Source organism: Lissotriton helveticus, chromosome 10 (genome assembly GCF_964261635.1).
Source record: "Lissotriton helveticus chromosome 10, aLisHel1.1, whole genome shotgun sequence".
NCBI lineage: Eukaryota > Metazoa > Chordata > Amphibia > Caudata > Salamandridae > Lissotriton > Lissotriton helveticus.
Window position 1 is genome coordinate 693,494,186 of NC_136071.1, and position 19,027 is coordinate 693,513,212.

Here is a 19,027-nt window from a genome sequence, read left to right on the forward strand (position 1 = left end):
GGGGAGACCGGGGGAACAGACAGAGAGTGGCACAGGGATACAGAAAATAAAAGGCACAAGGGTTAAGGAAAATCGTACAACAGTAGCGGCGAGGACAGAAAGAAAAAGGCACAAGGGATAAGGCAATCGGACAACAGTAGCGGTGAGTGGCACAGGGGTACAGAAAATAAAAGGCACATGGGTTAAGGCAAATCGGAAAACAGTAGCGGCGAGGATCAGGACACACACAGGCGCAGGGGCTGCGTGGCAGTGAGGGGAGCGACCTGCCTGCCGGGTGACAGGGTCAAGGGTCGGAACTTGGAGCTTTCGTGCTCCTCCAAATTCACAGTCACATCATATCATCTCATAGTACAACTTCATGCAATTGTTAAGGGGTATCCATTGAGAGATGGTAAAAAGATGTTATGTTTTAGTAGCGTTTAACATTCATTTGTTTCTTGTGGGTGGCTGCATGACCAGGCCTTTGGCTAAATTGAATGCATTAAGCCCTATTTGTGCAGCTGTTTTATATTTATGGATGTGTATGCATGTGTGCTCCGAAGATTAACAACTCTATTTCTGACCCACAAAAGTGCAAGACAAGTCTGTGTTTTTTTCGTAGCGTCACTGGTGTATGTTTGTTTTCCCTAAACCTGTGTGTATTTTCTCTCATTGCACATCAGAAGGTTAGGCTATATATTTTTCATACTCTTTGCATGGTAAACAAATGTGAAGTCCCTCACACACCATTGACAAATGAGAACGTTCTGTGTACGCACACACACACACAATGTTTTCAATTATGTGTCAGTTAAAAAATCAAGAGATTTGTGGGTAAATCCTAGCAAATGTTTGACAACACCAACACATTTGCAACTATGTAGATTTTCAACTCAAATGCTTTGCATTATACAGATCACCCCCCAACACTTCCGTGGAAATGATTACAGCTTCTCCCCTAAATATCCAAAATTTGGTGCACACCTTGCAGAACATTTGGGCCTTTGACTGCTTAATAGTGAAAACTACTTGATCCTGCACTTTTGAATTAATTAAAAGTTTTGTAAGTAATTTTGGGGAAAAGCTTTCCCGATGTGATTCAGTGCCAATTAGACTTTACTTTAGTAGTCCTGTAAAGTTTTTATTTTAAATTAATTAATTTATTTTTAATATTCAAACTTCAAGTTTAATTTCTTGAAGCTTTTGCCAAGTTCTGGGCTACCCTGTTCCAGAGAGCAGTTCCCAGGATGTACTGTAGTGTTAATGAAATTCGAAGTTCACTCAAGAAAATATCCCTTTAGGATATGGTGAATGTGTGTAGGTTAATTGCTGAAGATTGCTTGGTGACTTATACATAGGAACTTAAATTGTATTACCTTTTGATAGCAAACTAGTGCGGCTGCTGTATACTCTGTTTGGCTCTAGTGATGAGTTTGTGCTGTTATCATGTAAAAGTGGCGTTTTTTTAATGGGTTTCTCTATGGACCCAATATCGGTTGTACTAAAGTACTGCTAGAATGGGCACCAGAATAAGGTGTAGTAATCCTGAAAAATCTATTGTGTTGGTTCCAGGTTCGAAAATGTATGGCAATTTCAGCACCTATAGTTCACTTACAGTAGAATTTAAAGAGTCAAGGCCCAAAGTACAAACCATTTTTCGGTCGCAAATCCTGCAATTCACTAAATCACTTTTGACCACAAAATGGTGTTTGGCCATGTACCAAACCCCTTTTGGAAGTCAGAAGATTGTTTTCTAACTTGCAAAACAGGGTTTGTGCATCATTCAGAAACCCTACTAGAGGGGGTATGAAGTGAGTATCCCCTTCTATTTGCAATTTTTTTGCATTTCAATTGCATTTCTATTATATTTATCAATGGTTTGTAACCTCAGTGTTTGTCGCCACCATTGAAAACTTACCCACACTTTAACGGGGAACTGATTTGCAAAGGAGAAGCTGTCCTGTGAGACAGCTTCCACTTGGGAACCATGTTGGGTGGTCTCGGGGTGAGATGCCAGTGGTCCAAAAGACCACTGCCTGTTCCCCAACCAATAGTCTTTCCAAATAGGAAGTGTTTTTCTTAAAAGCATCACCTGTGTTTTAAGAGCCAAAGACTTCTTTAAAATAAAATGTTTTAAATGCAAATGCAGTATGGAGTTCTTGCAGGATGCCATGCCTGTGTTGGTAGGCAGATGCATAGGGCGCAAATAGCAATTAGCCTAATTAATGTACTTTAACGTTAAAATTAAACCCTCTGCACATGGGCATTTTGTTATATATCCTTTTGGGACATAGGCTGCTTCATGAAATGACAGCCAAAATCAGAAAATGATAGTGCACAATTAGCACCCACTATTTGTTATCTCCATCAGGCCTAACTCTCTGGCTTAAATTACTTGCATCAGTACATTGTCTAATGAGTGTGGCTGCTTATTTATTTATTTATTTTAGCTGTTTTATAGCGCGCTCAGTTACTACCAGAGTGTCCTGGCGCGCGCGTAATAGATCATTATCTGTTGGGCAAATTTGGTATTTTGATTTTCCGACTGCTAAAGGAAAGACTGTTTGTTTTCAATTATTCCCACATATATAGCAAGCAGAAAGATATCTGTAGTATTCACATTTGAGGATCTTCAGCCGCTTTCCCACGAACACTCTGCCTAACCTTCCTTTTCCCATTCTCTAGAATTTAGGTGCTGCAAGCTACCGTATTTATTCATTGATTACTTGCATGATCTGTTGCTGTCATCAGCTCCACCTTCTCTTTCACTAAGGTAGGCTTTCAAGGCAACAGTGCTTTGCCATTACTGTTAACAGTCTGTCACCAGGGATCAAAAGAGTAAGCAGAATTATTTTCCGCTTCCTTTTCCTTCATTTTATTCTTTGAATCCCAATTCTCCTTATTTCATGAGAAACAGAATTGTATTTCAAGTTCCCCATAAAGAATGAAGATAGACCTCTGTTCTTAGTTCTAACTTCAATTTGTTCTGATGAAAGACTAGTACCACTGGCCTGCTTTGAGACAGGACATCTGGGGCCAGATGTAGGTAAATCTCATTTACCGATTCATAAATACCGAATTTTACCAATTCAGTATTTATGAATCTGTAAATGAGATGTAGTTAAAAATTCGGTATTTTTTACCGAATCGGTATTTGCTATTGAATCCTATGGGCCTTGGAGCCCATAGGATTCAATAGCAAATACCGATTTGGTATTTACCGAATCGGTAAAAATACCGAATTGCTAAGGGGGACAGGGCGTCACTTTGACACCCTGTTGCACCCCTGTAACTGGCTTTTGCGCCATGTGGGACACATACATGCCCTTAGGGCATGTCTGTGTGCCACATGGCACTGGTTTACATGCACAGATGTGCATGCACACAAGAATTCGTAATTTACCATGCAATTGTATTGCATGGTAAATACCGAATTCTTAAGGCCCTGTAGCACTGTTAGAAGTGCTACCTACATCACAAAATACATTTTCGGTATTTTTACTGAATGGTAAATTTACCGAATCGGTAAAATGTACAAAATCGGTAAATTTACGATTCTGTAATTTTACCGATTCTGTAAAATTACCGATTCGGTAAAATTACCAAAAATGTACGTTTTCTTAGCCCCTACATCTCCATAGCGCTTTACCGGTGGTCGGAAACGGCAGAAAATCAGTATTTCCGGCCGTTTCCGACCGGTAAAGGGCTACCTACATCTGGCCCCTGGTTTCCTGGAAGTTGCTGTGCGTAGAGTGGGCCATTGTTGCCACTATGCCACAAAGTGTGTGTGGTTATAATGGCACAGCCATGCACAGGTGAAAACCAGGTGTGTCTTTCAAGCAGACATAGTTTTGAATATTCCCTAGACATATTACACAATTGCTCAGCCACTAGTGCTAGAGAGAAATATTATATTTAAATGTCTTTATGAAGAGGTGAGCTCATATGCTAAATTTTCTTTGCTAGTTTTTACCACCCCACATGTGAATGTTTAACAGCTAACCCCACTTTACATGTGATAGAAACCTCTACTTGCTACATAAGCCAAAATATATTTGGTTTTTCATATTTTTGTAAAGCAATCAAACCACAGGTTGCTTTCCCGGAGCAGTGATGGGAAAAGGGAAGCAAATATATTGCCACTATAATAATATGACTACCTGTGCATTCGCCTGAGTAGTCAAAATACTGCGTTTGGCTCTTGCATTGACCCATACCTCCTCCCATGCCTCATTTTTATTCTCCTGCTAAGCAAGATTTGACAAAGCTAATAGATCTCGCCTTTAGGACCTACTGGTTTTTCGGTGTTTTTGCCATACTGCACAGCATTCCTGTGTGCTGCATGGCTACTACACATGGAAAAAAAGCCTACACGGGCAGCTGCGTCTTTTTTTAGGCACATGCACCAAATATGCACATGTCCACAAGTGGCAGTATTTTTATTTTTTTTTGTTTTCTGAACCAAGTTGAATCGGTTACAACAAAAAAAAGTAATATGTGAGGGAGAAGGAAGCAACATAAAGTAGCGGAGGAAGCAACAGAGAGGGCGGTGGATGGAGAGTGCGGGTGGGGAGAAAGCAACACGGATAGCCTGATGAGGTAAGCAAAAGGAGACAGAGCAACTAGGCGGGGGGTTGAAGCTTAAGTATGAAAGAGAGAGCAACATTTAAGAACACAGAAGAACAGCTCAAAGTGCACAGTTGTATAAGAGTGACAGTGTATGTAAGAGCGGCCCAAAGCTGTGGAACATTACATAATATAATTTTATGAATAGAAATGTGCAAAGAGAAACAGGGAAATGCATTGAATGGTAAAACACATTCACTCTCATGTTAAGAAAATCATGGTTTAAGTTTTTTGAAATTAATTTACTTCCAATGGTAAGAAATTAAATGTGCATGTAGAAGTATAGGAAAGGTCCTAAATCAAAGGGTTTCAAACAGATAGTGGAACCGGAGAGCAAGTGGAAGGGCAAAAGTAGAATATTTTAAATGTTATGAAAAGAAATGTGCTGGGAGAAGTGGAAAAATGCAGAGAACCAGGGAAATACACGCACTCTCATTCAGAACTTTTAAGAAAAGAAAAAAAGTTCCCGAAAAGTAAACACTTGTGGAAGAATAAAAGTAGCTATTCAGGGAGATGGTAAACAGGCTAAGATCCACAGGAGGGACAAAGACTAGATGTGACGACTTAAAACAAATAAAACCATCATCAAATAGAAAGAAAGAATATAAGAGTGACAAAGCAAAAATGGAAAGCAATGGTCGCATTTGCTTTCCAGGAATGCTATAATTATGTCCCCAATATGTCTTTCGCAACCATACAGCAGTGCTTTCTGGCAGGTGTCAATCTAAAAAGGGGAATTATAATGATTTCCAAAAGATGCGTTATAGAGCTAGTGCACTCAATAGCATCAGGTATCTGTGATGAGCAATAAACCTCTATTTAAGCTACTCCGGGATGTGTAGGATTCTATCCTCAACAATTTGGCGACGATTGCCCGTGCCTCATAACAGTGAGGTGGAACCTACGCATTTATCTACTTTTGAAGACTTCAAGGGTACCAACACATTTCATTTCTTCAACTTCTACTACAACTGGGTATACGTTTTGCTACATTATATTGAGAAGCTACGACATAAAGGTACTGCTTTAGTTTATTTTCACTTACTCATTGTAATCACAAGCGACGAGTGCAAGACCTCTTCGTAACCACGTTTGAGGAGTATGTGATCCCTTCCTCGTGTACTACGCCAACCCCTTCTACCGAGCTACTTGCGTTTAGTCATACGCAGCTCACGCTTTACGTTGTACTTGACATCATCTTGGTGTAGTTTGCATTCTATCTGCAGTAGACAGTGCGTGTCACACGGCAATTGATTGTGTCAACTTAGGCAACTCTGTGTTGTTCTACTTCAGCAGAGTTTCCCCAGTATCAACACACTAAATGGTGATCGGCACACCTAAACTGGGTGTCGGTTGGCAACATTTTTGTTGGCATTCTTCTATTATTGATGATCTGTGAACTGCCCACCTAAACCAAGGCAGATCACACTTGCACACCATTTCAGTTACTTCTTACTTATTACAAATCACTATTAATATTTTACCGATGATTACACTACAGTGATTTGCACATCTTTACCAAGGTAAATCACATTACAGTGATTTGCACATCTCTACCAAGGAAATCACACTACGTGATTTGCACGGGAAACAACCTTTACAACGCAACTTTTACAACGCACTACCATTACAACGAAACTTTTACAACGCAAAAACCATTACAACGCATGTATTTACAACGCATGTTTTTACAACGTAGGCACCTTTACAACGCATACCATTACAACGTAAGTATTGGTAAGTATATATTTATATTTAAAATGTTATATGTTTGGGTTTTTTAAGGGGTATTTTTAGGGTTCAGGGTCAGTTTTGGGTTTTTGGGTAAAGGGGTATTTTTAGGGTTCAGGGTCAGTTTTGGGTTTTTGGGTAAAGGGGTATTTTTAGGGTTCAGGGTCAGTTTTGGGTTTTTGGGTAAAGGGGTATTTTTAGGGTTCAGGGTCAGTTTGGGGTTTTTGGGTAAAGGGGTATTTTTAGGGTTCAGGGTCAGTTTTGGGTTTTTGGGTAAAAGGGTATTTTTAGGGTTCAGGGTCAGTTTTTGGTTTTTGGGTAAAGGGGTATTTTAAGGGTTCAGGGTCAGTTTTGGGTTTTTGGGTAAAGGGGTATTTTTAGGGTTCAGGGTCAGTTTTGGGTTTTTGGGGTACAGGGGTACAGGGTAAAAATAAAGTAAAATTAAATTTAAATGAAATGAAATGAAATTAAATTAAATTAAATTATATTAATTTCAATTAATTTACATTCAAAAAATTAATATATACTTACCAATACTTACGTTGTAATGGTATGCGTTGTAAAGGTACCTGCGTTGTAAAAACATGCGTTGTAATGGTTTTTGCGTTGTAAAAATTTCGTTGTAAAGGTATGCGTTGTAAAAGTATGTGTTGTAACGTCATACATCCGATTTGCACACCATTTCAATGGCTTCATATTTGTTACAAGGTACCACTAGTGTTTTACAAATGATTGGTGGTCTGCACATCACTAAATTAATGCAAATTATATAACAGTGATGTTTAGGTCGAGCCTGTCCCATTCCGCAGGAATGGATAGGGGCGAATTTTAGTGTTGCATCAGGAAAGCTAAACCAGCCGGCGGATTTCCACAAGTGAATGTGATCGTGAATGCGCATCCGCCTGCTGGTTTAACTTTCCTGATGCAATTCTAACCGTCCGCTCCGCCCCCTGCTGCACGCGCTTTCCATCCGCCTGCCTCAAGCGCGTCCACTTCAAAGCCATCTGTTGCTCGGCCTCACTTCTCCACTTCTCCTCCCCCCTAATTACATCCCTGTTCACGGCCGCGAGGCCGTGCTTCAAGGCAAAAGGTATTTAATCTTTAAATCATGCTGAATGTAGCCCGTACCTTCTCCTCCCCCCTAATTACATCCCTGTTCACGGCCGCGAGGCCGTGCTTCAAGGCAAAAGGTATTTAACCTTTAAATCATGCTGAATGTAGCCCGTACCTGTTTCCCTCTTTCGCAATCATTTCTCTAGGTTTCTCTATCTTTCCCTTTACCTCAGTCACTCAATGATCTATCCTCGTTTGCCTTCTTGCAACACCCTTCTCTCCACCTTTCCACAGTGCTGCCTGCTATTTTTCCTGCTCCGTGTGTGTCTGCCTCTTGATGTATTGAACAAAAAGAGTGTGGATGTTTCATGTCAGCTGCAGTGAAAGGAGACATCTGTGTATACTGCGATCTGCCCTTTCAGTCGTCTCCATCCCTCATTCGGCCTTTGACCCCTGACCAGTAGAGTCCCCCAAAGGCAGCAGTGCCCAAACTGAAGGCCTCCTTGTTTTATTTTACTGAAGGATGTCACCAAACATGACATAATTGGGACTTCAGTAAACTCTGGAAACTAGTCCTGGTGGTTCTCCAGGGGCTTGAGTGCACGTGCACACGCGGCCATCTGCCTTTCCTGCCTGCTTCTGCCTTTCCTTTGTTGTCGCACCTCTCACAACAAGCCCTGCCCCTCCCCCACCACAGAGCGTGTCTCACGGCCACGCGGCCGTGTCTTTTTGTTGTCGTGGTCACGTTTGCTTTGCCTGCAGCTTTGACTTTTGTCACTAGACTTTATCCCCAACATTTTTTTTTTGAAAAAACAGAGCCCTACTGATCTGAAGGGCTAAGTGCCATGACTTTTCTTTTACAAGTCAGTCGTTTTCAAGTGTTTCTATTCAGATTATCTAAAGTGAAACCGGACTACCACTCCCAGAGTGCAGTAGGGCGTTAAACTAAATCCCTGGACTGTAGAAGTGCCCTTTGTGACATGGAGCCACCCGGTAACTTTCCGTTAGCTACTTGCAGATGTGGGCTGCTCTGTCTAAGGGAGACCGGGGCATTCCTCAACAAGCTGTTGAGACTCAAAGACCCATGCATCTGGGGTACACTGCACGGTGACCATGTACCGCTGCAAGGTCACTGGTGGTGGAGAGCAGCAAGGCACACGCCAGACCCTCCCTTCCTCCCTCGTGTGCATAGGTAGGCAGGATGCAAGCCATTTCATCAGCACGTTTACTTTACCCAAAGCTGCTGAAAAATGAATGGAGTAACCGCACGCTGACATTTAACAAGCGGAAAAATGGAAGTTACACGCGGCGCAGGCCTCCCCCGGCATTGCAGCAACCACAGCAATGAGAAGACGGCGGGCCTGCCCTACATGTCCCCTCCCCTCGGATTAGGAGCACAGTCAGTCATTCCCATTGGTTCGGGACGCCCTGCTCTCCTTCCTGATACGGGGTCTTTCTTGTTTAAAATTTGCTTTAAACACATGACTTTCTTAAAGTGAAAGAGCGCCAGAACAACTGGAGTGCAAAACAATGGAACACAGACTTCGGCACTGGTGGTCGCTTGTTAATATTTGGACTGTGCCATATGCTGGTTCACTTTAACAATAGCTGCCGTCCTTCACACCACTTGCATCATATGTAGAATGCCCATCTGAATGGTCTCTTATGATGCTCTTTACGGAGCCCATGACACTATAAACAAGGTCCTTATGTTAACACTAAGTTGCTGTCCCTTTTGTCGTCTCCTTTGAGTGAGTTCACATGGATAAGTGCACTTTCAATCAGTACAGTTGACGGTCATCCCCGGGCGTTGAGGTTTCTGCAGCACAGACATTTAGTCCACATGGAGGCTGTGGTGAGTGTAAACAGCGGGCGGAACGCATGCGCGTGTAGCCAGCAGGAGGAAGAAGGATAGGGATGATAATGCGTAGCATGGGGTGTAGAATGCTCCAGGTTGAGCGCTTTCGCAGTCCGGCCATCCTCACAGAGTGAAGCAGTAGTGGTCCGGAGCCAGTATGTGTGCGGTGTATTATAGCACACTACTACCCCGTGCGGCGTGCCAAACCAGGGCCTACTCAGCCCTTCATATTTATAAGGTCGAGCGCTTCTGCTAACATAGGAATAGCCCAGTACTGAGTTCAGTTCCCTCACCGCCCCCTCACAATACTATCTTGAGGCGCTGCAGTCGGTTGCGATGGACAGCAAATACTTGACATCGGCATACAGCTATAATAAGGTGGTGATGTAGGTGACTGCGCACTGCTTCCAGGGGAGGAGCTGCTGCTAAGTACTGAATCTGCACACCCCCCCTCTATCACTGGCTGGGGCCCTGCACAGCCGTACAGGCTGTTGTTTGCACTTCACTTAATGTGTGTTTCAAGTCTGCGCATCTGGAGGGGGGAGTCGCCCAGTTCCCTACCCCTCACCTTACTGGAATTATCAAGGACGCATCCAGCCCCCTTGCTTTCCGTATTTACAATCGTAGTCTGGACATGGGTCGGGTTGCAGATCGCCCTCCCACCCCACACAACCCCGCACGACCACGATGCTTAACACCCCTGCCTGCCTTTCCAGTACCTTAGCAATAGACGTTTCAAAAGAGTGGTGAAACAGATGCATTTTGATAGCGACCAATTGACTTGTACGGCCTTATCACCATGGGGCATTTTAAGAACTACAAAGAAAAACATCTTCCATAGTCCATTCATTTCTCCTTGTTAATGTATTTTAGTTTTAGAGTGCTCCCTGAAACAGTTCCTATTCAGTGTTTCCGGGCATATTGGGACCCCTGCAACAGATCACTACAACGGTATGCGTGAAGAGACGCACCGAATCTTATTGCCATGAGACATTACATTGCCTTGCTCACAAGATTTCTAAGAAGACCACACTTTGATTTTAAGGGTCGGCAAATCTCCCTTCCCCAAAGCACAACACAGGCAGCTCAAGTAATCCCAAAGCCACAGCAATGGTAAATCCTATGCCGTGAAGTATTGTAAGAGGGATTTATTGGAATAAGAGTAATAATACAACCGGTACACACAGGGGCACAGAAATAACTGCCACAGGGGTTCACGTGAACACAACCACGCGCTTTTCCCCCACAGGCTTTTTATTACCATTTGCTCCTGCCTCCGAGAGCTTCAAAGGGATCCGCTCCCCCGCCCACTGCTTCACACTTTTCACGGCCGCCAGGCCGTGTCTCGCATTTTTCCTCCCCCCTCCCCACAGCAATGCCAAGAGCTTGTTATGTTAGGAACCGGAGAATTTGTTGTATGTTTTTTATGCAGCCTACCGCCATTCAAAAGCACCACACACCGCGAAGTGTAAGTTAATGTTCTACATTATGTACATTTGAATTTTTTGTTACGTAGTTATTTCTTCCTGGCCGTGGTGCAGTTTACGTAAATTAAAAGGGGAATTTTCCGGACCCATACCATTAAAGTGCAGTGCGTGGTGCCTTAATGGTGTGCTTTCCTGTTTCAAATTTGCGCCTACTGTACTAAACGTTTTTCACTGGCACACAGGGCGAACAGAGCACCGTAGGCGTTAGGCGTATTTTAACTTATGTTTCTACCAACCCAGCACTTTCTACAATTCGAATTGCTTCCGCAGTCTGAGCTTTCTCACAAACTGCAGCAGTAGTGATCCGGAGCCAGGACATGGGCGGTGTATTATACTACCCTACTGGTCCGTGGTGCGTCCGAAAACAGGGCCTATTCAGCCCAATAATTGTTACTCTATTAATTAGGAGAAGTGGTGCGGAGCCAGTATGTGGGTGGTGTATTATAGTACACTACTAGTCCGTGGGGTGACCCAAAAGAGGGCCTAGTTAGCCCTTCGTTTTTTTTATAAGGTTGAGCGCTTTCCCAGTCCGGCCATCCTCACAGAGTGAAGCAGTAGTGGTCCGGAGCCAGTACGTGTGCGGTGTATTATAGTACACTACTACCCCGTGCGCCGTGCCAAACCAGGGCCTACTCAGCCCTTCATTTTTATAAGGTCGAGCGCTTCTGCCAACATAGGAAGAGCCCAGTGCTGAGTTCAGTTCCCTCACCGCCCCCTCCCCCCTCACAATACTATCCAGAGGCGCTGCAGTCGGTTGCGATGGACAGCAAATACTTGACATTGGCATACAGCTATAATAAGGTGGTGATGTAGGTGACTGCACACTGCTTCCAGGGGAGGAGATGCTGCTAAGTACTCAATCTGCATCCCCCCCCCTATCACTGGCTAGGGCCCTGCACAGCTGTACAGGCTGCTGTTTGCACTTCACTTAATGTGTGTTTCAAGTCTGCCCATCTGGAGGGGGAGTCACCCAGTTCCCTACCCCTCATCTTACTGGAATTATCAAGGACGCATCCAGCCCCCTTGCAAGACTCAGCACCACCACAGCACCACCACAGCACCACCACAGCATCTCTCAGACTCACAACAGCACCACTCAGCACCACCACAGCATCACTCAGCGCAAGCCCAGGTTATAGGTGTCACTTTTGCGAAAGTTATAACTATTGGCATTGTAAATGACAAAGCTATTAATTTAGCTATTTTCAAATCCAACACATAAATAAAAAAAATGGTCATTTACAAGACCAATAACTCAAACTTTCCTAATGCGAGACCTATTGCATTGCAAATGCTTGTTGCTACTTGTTTTGCGCATCAATATGTTGCAAGCATAGTTATTTGTCATGAAATACATCATTATATTTTTCTTTGAGTACATCAACCTGATCGTAGATTGGTCATTAGTTTGCTTTTGCATTTTGCACTCCCAGTTTTCGTGGATAAATCCTACACTTGGCTATCAGGTTACATTAGTATGGCAGCCAGTCAGATGGTTAGACCATCTCCTTCATTTTTGTAAGAAGCAGACTCAACCTCTATTGAGTTGGAGAAGTGGATTACAATTTTTGAAAATTATATTGAAGCTCTAGATGGTTTGCATTTCCCTGTTAGTATAAAAAAAAGCCTTATTGTTAAATTGTTTAGGTAAGTAAGGTCAACATGCTTTTACATTTTTGGTGAAAGTAATGGGAGCTGATGGTCAACCCATTGAGAATCCATATACATATGAGAGCCATTCTGGAAGCGAACTGCTGTTGCTGATAGAACTCTTGGCGATTCGAGGCCATTTGAAATCCTTGCCGCTTGTGCTCTTGCCCACCCGCCTCCCGCCGCCAGACTCCAATTTCACCTCGGAGTCAGGCTGCCAGACGGAGCGCGGTGCGGGACGAAAAACTACAGTTCCAAGCAGCCTCTGCGGCGCTAGCCGCGTCATTCGCGCGCCAGGAGGCGCTTAAGTCTGCAGTCACCCCGGTCGAGGGGGGGAGCCATTCTGGAAGCGAACTGCTGTTGCTGATAGAACTCTTGGCGATTCGAGGCCATTTTAAATCCTTGCCGCTTGTGCTCTTGCCCACCCGCCTCCCGCCGCCAGACTCCAATTTCACCTCGGAGTCAGGCTGCCAGACGGAGCGCGGTGCGGGACGAAAAACTACAGTTCCCAGCAGCCTCTGCGGCGCTAGCCGCGTCATTTGCGCGCCAGGAGGCGCTTAAGTCTGCAGTCACCCCCGTCTCGCGGGACGCCGGGCGAAGCCTGGGCAAAGGGCGGGCCGTCTGAGGCCGTCCGAGGTCGGACAAGGTTGGGTTGGGCCAGGGATTCTGCCTTTTCTACTAAATACTCTCCTTTGGATAAAGCATACCAGGCCCACTGAACTCCAGGTAAACATAAATCTCATTTCTCCTGCATATTATAACATTTTGTTTCAAGTGCACCTTTGCTGAGCAATGCCTGTTAAAAAGCTAACCTCTGTCTCAAACACAATGGAGAACTATCTTGTTCAAGTTGTGACAAAAATTAACACTGATAGAAGGACTTCTTTGGGAATAGAATCCCCTATACAATCACCACTGGTAGATATAGAGAATGAGGATTCATTCGCTTTGCTAAATAATAGCCTCCTGGGTGGGGCACACGACTCCCTCCAGGATATAAATAGCATTCAGCCCAGTGGCATAGTAGCCAACACTGAAGAAAATAGTGACATTGACGCTTTGACTAAGCTCTCTACAAATAGCGAATCTATTATCTCCATCGCTCCCCCCATCCCCGCACCAAGGGTTTCAGGGGGTAAAAAAAAAGCCATTCAAAAGCGTGGAGGCCTAAGATCATCCAAAAACAAAGCTGCTACGCCACCAAGGAAATCTACCGATGATGAGGAGGAAGATTTGACAGGGGAAACATATGTGACTCTTACCGATGATCTATTACAGAAACTTTGTTGCCTGATGGACACAAAAATCAAAGGGATGGTAAAACCCCTGATTAGTAAAATTGATAAATTAACTGCTGAGGTAAGCAAACTGGAAGGTCTATTAGGAAAAACTCTGGGGGAAGTGAGAAAACTTCCAGAAGTTATTACAACAAGTGTCCAGCCATTGATGAGTGAAATCCAATCTGGCAAATTTAACGGACCGACTCCTGTTGTTGCATCAAACCCCCCGTTGACTTCATTGATAAACGTATCTGATAGGCCCTCCAGCGACGCACCATCTGCTTTACCTCAGGGGGAACCTAACTCCTTGAAAGGATCATCAGAGCTTGTTGTGGAAGCTTCACCATTAGTTCTTGTTCTTGCAAATGTACCCCCACTAGCCCCAGGTGATGTCGAATCAACTTCATCATTGCTAAACAAATCTTTATCATGGCTAACCAACAACATGAATATTTATAATCATTTCATGAAAGAAAACGTGAAATGTTGCTTTAAAAATTGCAACTTAGTCAAATGTACATTATTCAGTATTCATTTTAATTGTTCAAAACATTTTTTTCAAAAGAACAACATGATATAAAAGTGTATTTATGTACGTAACCAAACAACACATTGGAGAACAAACCAGTGAAAAAACAATCTCAACACCTTTCATTTGGCCAATTCACACTCATATCACAAACATCCATGCATACATCTCAAAAAAAGAAATAAAAAATAAAAAATTATATATGAAAAAGAATGGGAGGTCCCTTTAACACAACTACGTGTGTACCACAATTAATGCACCATATGTCACAAATTTCAATAAATCAGAACTGTAACAAGGAAACTTTTTCCTTTATGTATACAAAAAAACTTTTTTTGTGTGTGCAGGGACCCCGTTGGTCGACGCGTTTCGAACCCCAGCTGATTAATGGGTTCTCCTCAGGACCAATAACTATCTATAAAAAACAGAATGACACAATTTTAGACTGACTACGTTAGCAAAAAACGATATCCTTAGATCAACACTGCGTCCCCCTAGACGCCTTCATACCTGAAAGTCTCCAGCTTATATTTGTACTCCAATTATGCCACGCTCCAAGTATCATATCATGACCACACTGAAAAAAGGGGAAAGTTTGAAAAAGCTCAGATGACAGCATGTAGCGGATAAGGACTAACTAGAATAAGTCGCGAAAAGAAGCTAAACAGCTCCATTCAAGTGGCTTACCCAATGAATACTGAATAATGTACATTTGACTAAGTTGCAATTTTTAAAGCAACATTTCACGTTTTCTTTCATGAAATGATTATAAATATTTGGGTAGTCAGTCTCAGCATTGGCAATTGTGTTGTTCTATTACGATATTGGCTCAGCCTTGCTGAGTAAGAGTCAAGACCCATTACAGTTTGTTAACCAACAACATGGCCATAACTTCCTGGGGCAAAGAGCAATTAGCCGAAGAACTGGTGAATGCAAGAAGGGTTGAGTGGATTGGGAATAGGGTAAAAAAATTTAAGGGGGACTGTGTTGTGCTTAACTTCTCTGACCCCGAGGTTTTGCCAAACATCCTGCCCAATCTTCACCCACCTCAGAAAAGATTTACCCCAATTGTCCCATTGACCCTAGATTTCTTCTATCCTAGGAAAGGCAGAGGCCCTAATTGGAGCACACTAAGAACAAAATGGAACGTTGTAACCAAGAGGGGCAGCAAGAACCTTGATCTTGGTGAGTGGGGGCTAGGATTGGAAAACAGATTTTCTGCTCTTTCCAACCTAGACGTATGCGATTGACTACCATCTAACCCCTCCACCTTGCTGCAAATTCCTACGGCTGCATGTTCTATAGAGATGTCTAGTTGTTCAACACTCTTACAAAATGTGACAGTCATTAATGTACCTAGAGCTGGATTAACTGCAGTAAATATAAATGAAATTAGTATTGTCGATTCAATGCCAACAGGGCCAGCTCATAGTAATTATCCAATAATGGTAAATGCTACCGGGAATTTATTGTCTTGGAATATTGCTGGGCTTTGTTCCAAAATGGATTGTGGAGAATGGTTCGGTTTTGTCAGCCTGTATGATGTTTGTATTTTTCAAGAGACCTGGGCCTGCGATCCCGTATTTGCATTGGGCTATTTGAACTTTTATCTTCCGGCCACCAAGGGCCCAAAAGGGCGACCGATGGGCGGACTCACTAAATGGGTGCGCCAGTCTCTTAGGATTGATGTGAGAAACATTGAGCTCTACCAAAAAGACATCCAGCTCATACGACTAAAGGGTAACCCATCTACCTCCATAGATATTTATAATGTATATGCTAGAGGGGGTAGTGCAGGAAAATCTGAGGTCCTTTTGTCTTTGTATAAATTGCTAGAATCTCACTCATCTGGGAAAAATACACTAATAGCTGGCGACCTAAATCGCACTTTTGAACCTTTAGACGTTGGCGATGCACATTTGGGCACGGAGGAAGATATGTTATGGGATATTCCCGCTCTTAATACAACCCCAATAACACGCTGGACTGAGGATATTCTTGGCCTAAACGCTATGTGCCTCGAACATGGGTTAAGGGCCTTGAATGGTCGGACAAAGTCTGACAGAGTACCAGCCATGACATTTAATAATGGGAGAAATAAGAGCCGTATTGACTACGTTATATGTAGTATGCCCCTATGGCCAACTGTCACTGATATGGTTGTTTCGGAAAGGCTCGAGAGTGACCATAATCCTTTATGTGTTCTCCATAAATGGTGGCTGTCTGATGTTGTTTCAAGTACCCGTGTTGAATCTCTTCCACCGTTGACTGTACCCACCAATGATTTGCGCAGGCTGAGGTGGACTAGTGTTAGAACTGACCCGCTGGTCTTAGAAAAAATAAGTATGGCAACTGATAAGGCTATTTTGGCCCTTGAAGGAGAGGCTGGGCATTCTCCTACCCAAAATAATGTTACCAAGGTCCATAATGACCTTTTCAAAGAAATAAAATGCCATTTCTTAAAACCGGCAAATAAAAAGAAGCCCGGGGTCTATAGGCCTGCTAAATGGTACAATCAGGACTGTAAGGGGGCCAGGGCCCGCTTGGGTGATGCAATCAAGAACAAAAATTAGGAGGCCACTAGGATAGCTAGGAATGAATATAAACGTTCCATAGCAAAAGCGAAAAAAGACTGGGATGAAGCCCATTGGAATTTGCTACAGAGTGCTAGTGACCAAAATCATTCCAGGTTATTCTGGCATATAGTCAAATGGGGTCATGACAGGCTTGAAGATGCCACTACAAACAATGTCCCCCAGGATGCCTGGGTAAAATTCTTTAGCGAACAATACGCCTCTAGTGACCAGTCCGTTGATAGTGTACGCCCACCCTCTTCTTTGACAGAAGATGACACTTTTCTGCAGTATGAAATACTGATTGCACTCAAAACTGTTCATAGTTGTCGTGCCCCCGGCATTGACGGAGTTCCTGCAGACGTCTTTTTAAACGACACTGCAAGATGGTGCAAATATATTCATCTGTTAATAAATCATATTGCCAGAGGTGCAGATATTCCAGAAACATGGCGGGGTGCTGTTATCATCCCGATATATAAGAAAGGAGACCGCGCTCAGCCTAGTAATTACCGCCCAATTAGTTTGATCGACACTATCCAAAAAATAGTGGGGCGTGTAATCGTTAACAGGTTGCTTGATTGGGCTGAGGATAACAACATTTTATCCCCCTATCAGGCTGGTTTTCGCAGGGCAACCAGCACTGTGGACCAAGTCTTCCGTCTCCAACTGATTCAGTGGAGGACCGTGGTGCTAGGCGGAGGCAGCCTGTATGCAGCATTTGTTGATTTGCGGGCTGCCTTCGACCTGGTACCAAGGGCAAAATTGTGGGAAGTTCTTGCGACTCTTGGGGTCCCTGGGGAACTGTTGTCCTTAATTATGCGTTTACACGAGGACAATTACGCAAAAATTCGCTGGGGTGGGTACGGTAATGACACTGCCGAATTCCCAGTTGAGCGTGGGGTTCGGCAGGGTTGTTCAATGGCCCCTACTCTGTTCACCCTTTTTATTAACGGTGTGGTTTCTTGCATGCAATCTCAGGCAGTGGATGCTCCCTCCCTTGCAGGTGAAAAAGTTCCAATTTTAATGTTCGCCGATGATACCTTAATTTTATCTAAAACACCAGCTGGGTTGCAAAAAGCATTGGCAATATTTGATGATTTCTGTGTAGTTCATGGATTGGAGGTAAATGGGTCCAAGACAAAACTCATGGCCTTCAATCCCCACAGAAATTTTAAACCCAAAATTTCCCTGAGCGGTCGTACCCTGGAGGTTGTAAAATCCTTCACTTATCTAGGGATCCATATCTCTAATGACAACAGGTGGCAGCTACATCTTAATATTGCTACTTTAAGGCACAAGCAATTAGCTGGCACAATTATTAAGGAGCAAAGGAAATCGCTCACTAAGCCCATTAAACCACCACTGATAATCTATGAGGCAAAAGCAATAGGGTCTGCCTTGTATGGTGCGGAGTTATGGGGGCATGAAAACCTTCAGGAACTCCAAACCTCAGAAAACAAATTTTACAGGACACTGATAGGTGCCCCTCAGAGCAGCCCGCTATTGCCCCTAAGATACGAATTAGGTAGGAGAGCGATCTCTGATAAAGCCAAACTGCGCCCGATTTTATACTGGCGCAGGCTTTGGACCACGCCAGAGCTCTCTCACTACGCGAATGGGTTTAAAGATGTTGTCAAAGCCGACTGCTATAACAAAATAAAATGGTTTAAATCATTAAAGATTGCTTTGTTTGAACTAGGACTTAATGCTCTATGGATTGATCCAGCTGGGGCTTTATTTCCTTCCAAGTCCACCCTAAACATTTACTGGGAACATGTTGTTAATAAGAGTATGCTTAGTACAAACAGTGGGTCTATGACCACTAGTTACTTGGAGATCAAATTGTACCCAATTTATGAAATGTATTGGGATTACATATCAAACCCCATGGACAGGAAATTGCTCTTCCAATTGAGGGTAGGTTCCCTCCCCCTCTGTAATTTAACATCTAAATGGAAAGCAGGGGGTGTACCAATCTGTCCAGTCTGTGGGGTAGGTAACGAGACTCTTGGTCATTTTTTGTTCTCTTGTCCAATGTACTCTGCACCAAGGCGAGCTTGGTTGGCTCCCATGTGCAGGAACCTAGGTACAAAAAATAGTATGGTAGCATTGCGGATTGTAAGATCTACTTCTGTTAATTGGATTATAATTGCTACTGCAAAGTACCTGGGGTGGGCCTGGATTATAAGACAGAGATTGCTGGCAGGATAACTATTTATCGCTTAGTTGACAGTAAATTGTTAGATACATGTCTATTC

The 19,027-nt window shown here is 43.4% G+C and overlaps 1 protein-coding gene across 1 annotated transcript in view; it reads left to right on the forward strand.

The window, feature by feature from the left end:
* The window catches only part of DPP6 (dipeptidyl peptidase like 6), a 2,254,101-nt gene that overhangs the window by 192,127 nt on the left and 2,042,947 nt on the right, over nt 1-19,027 (forward strand). The gene's annotated exons all lie outside the window — the stretch shown is intronic.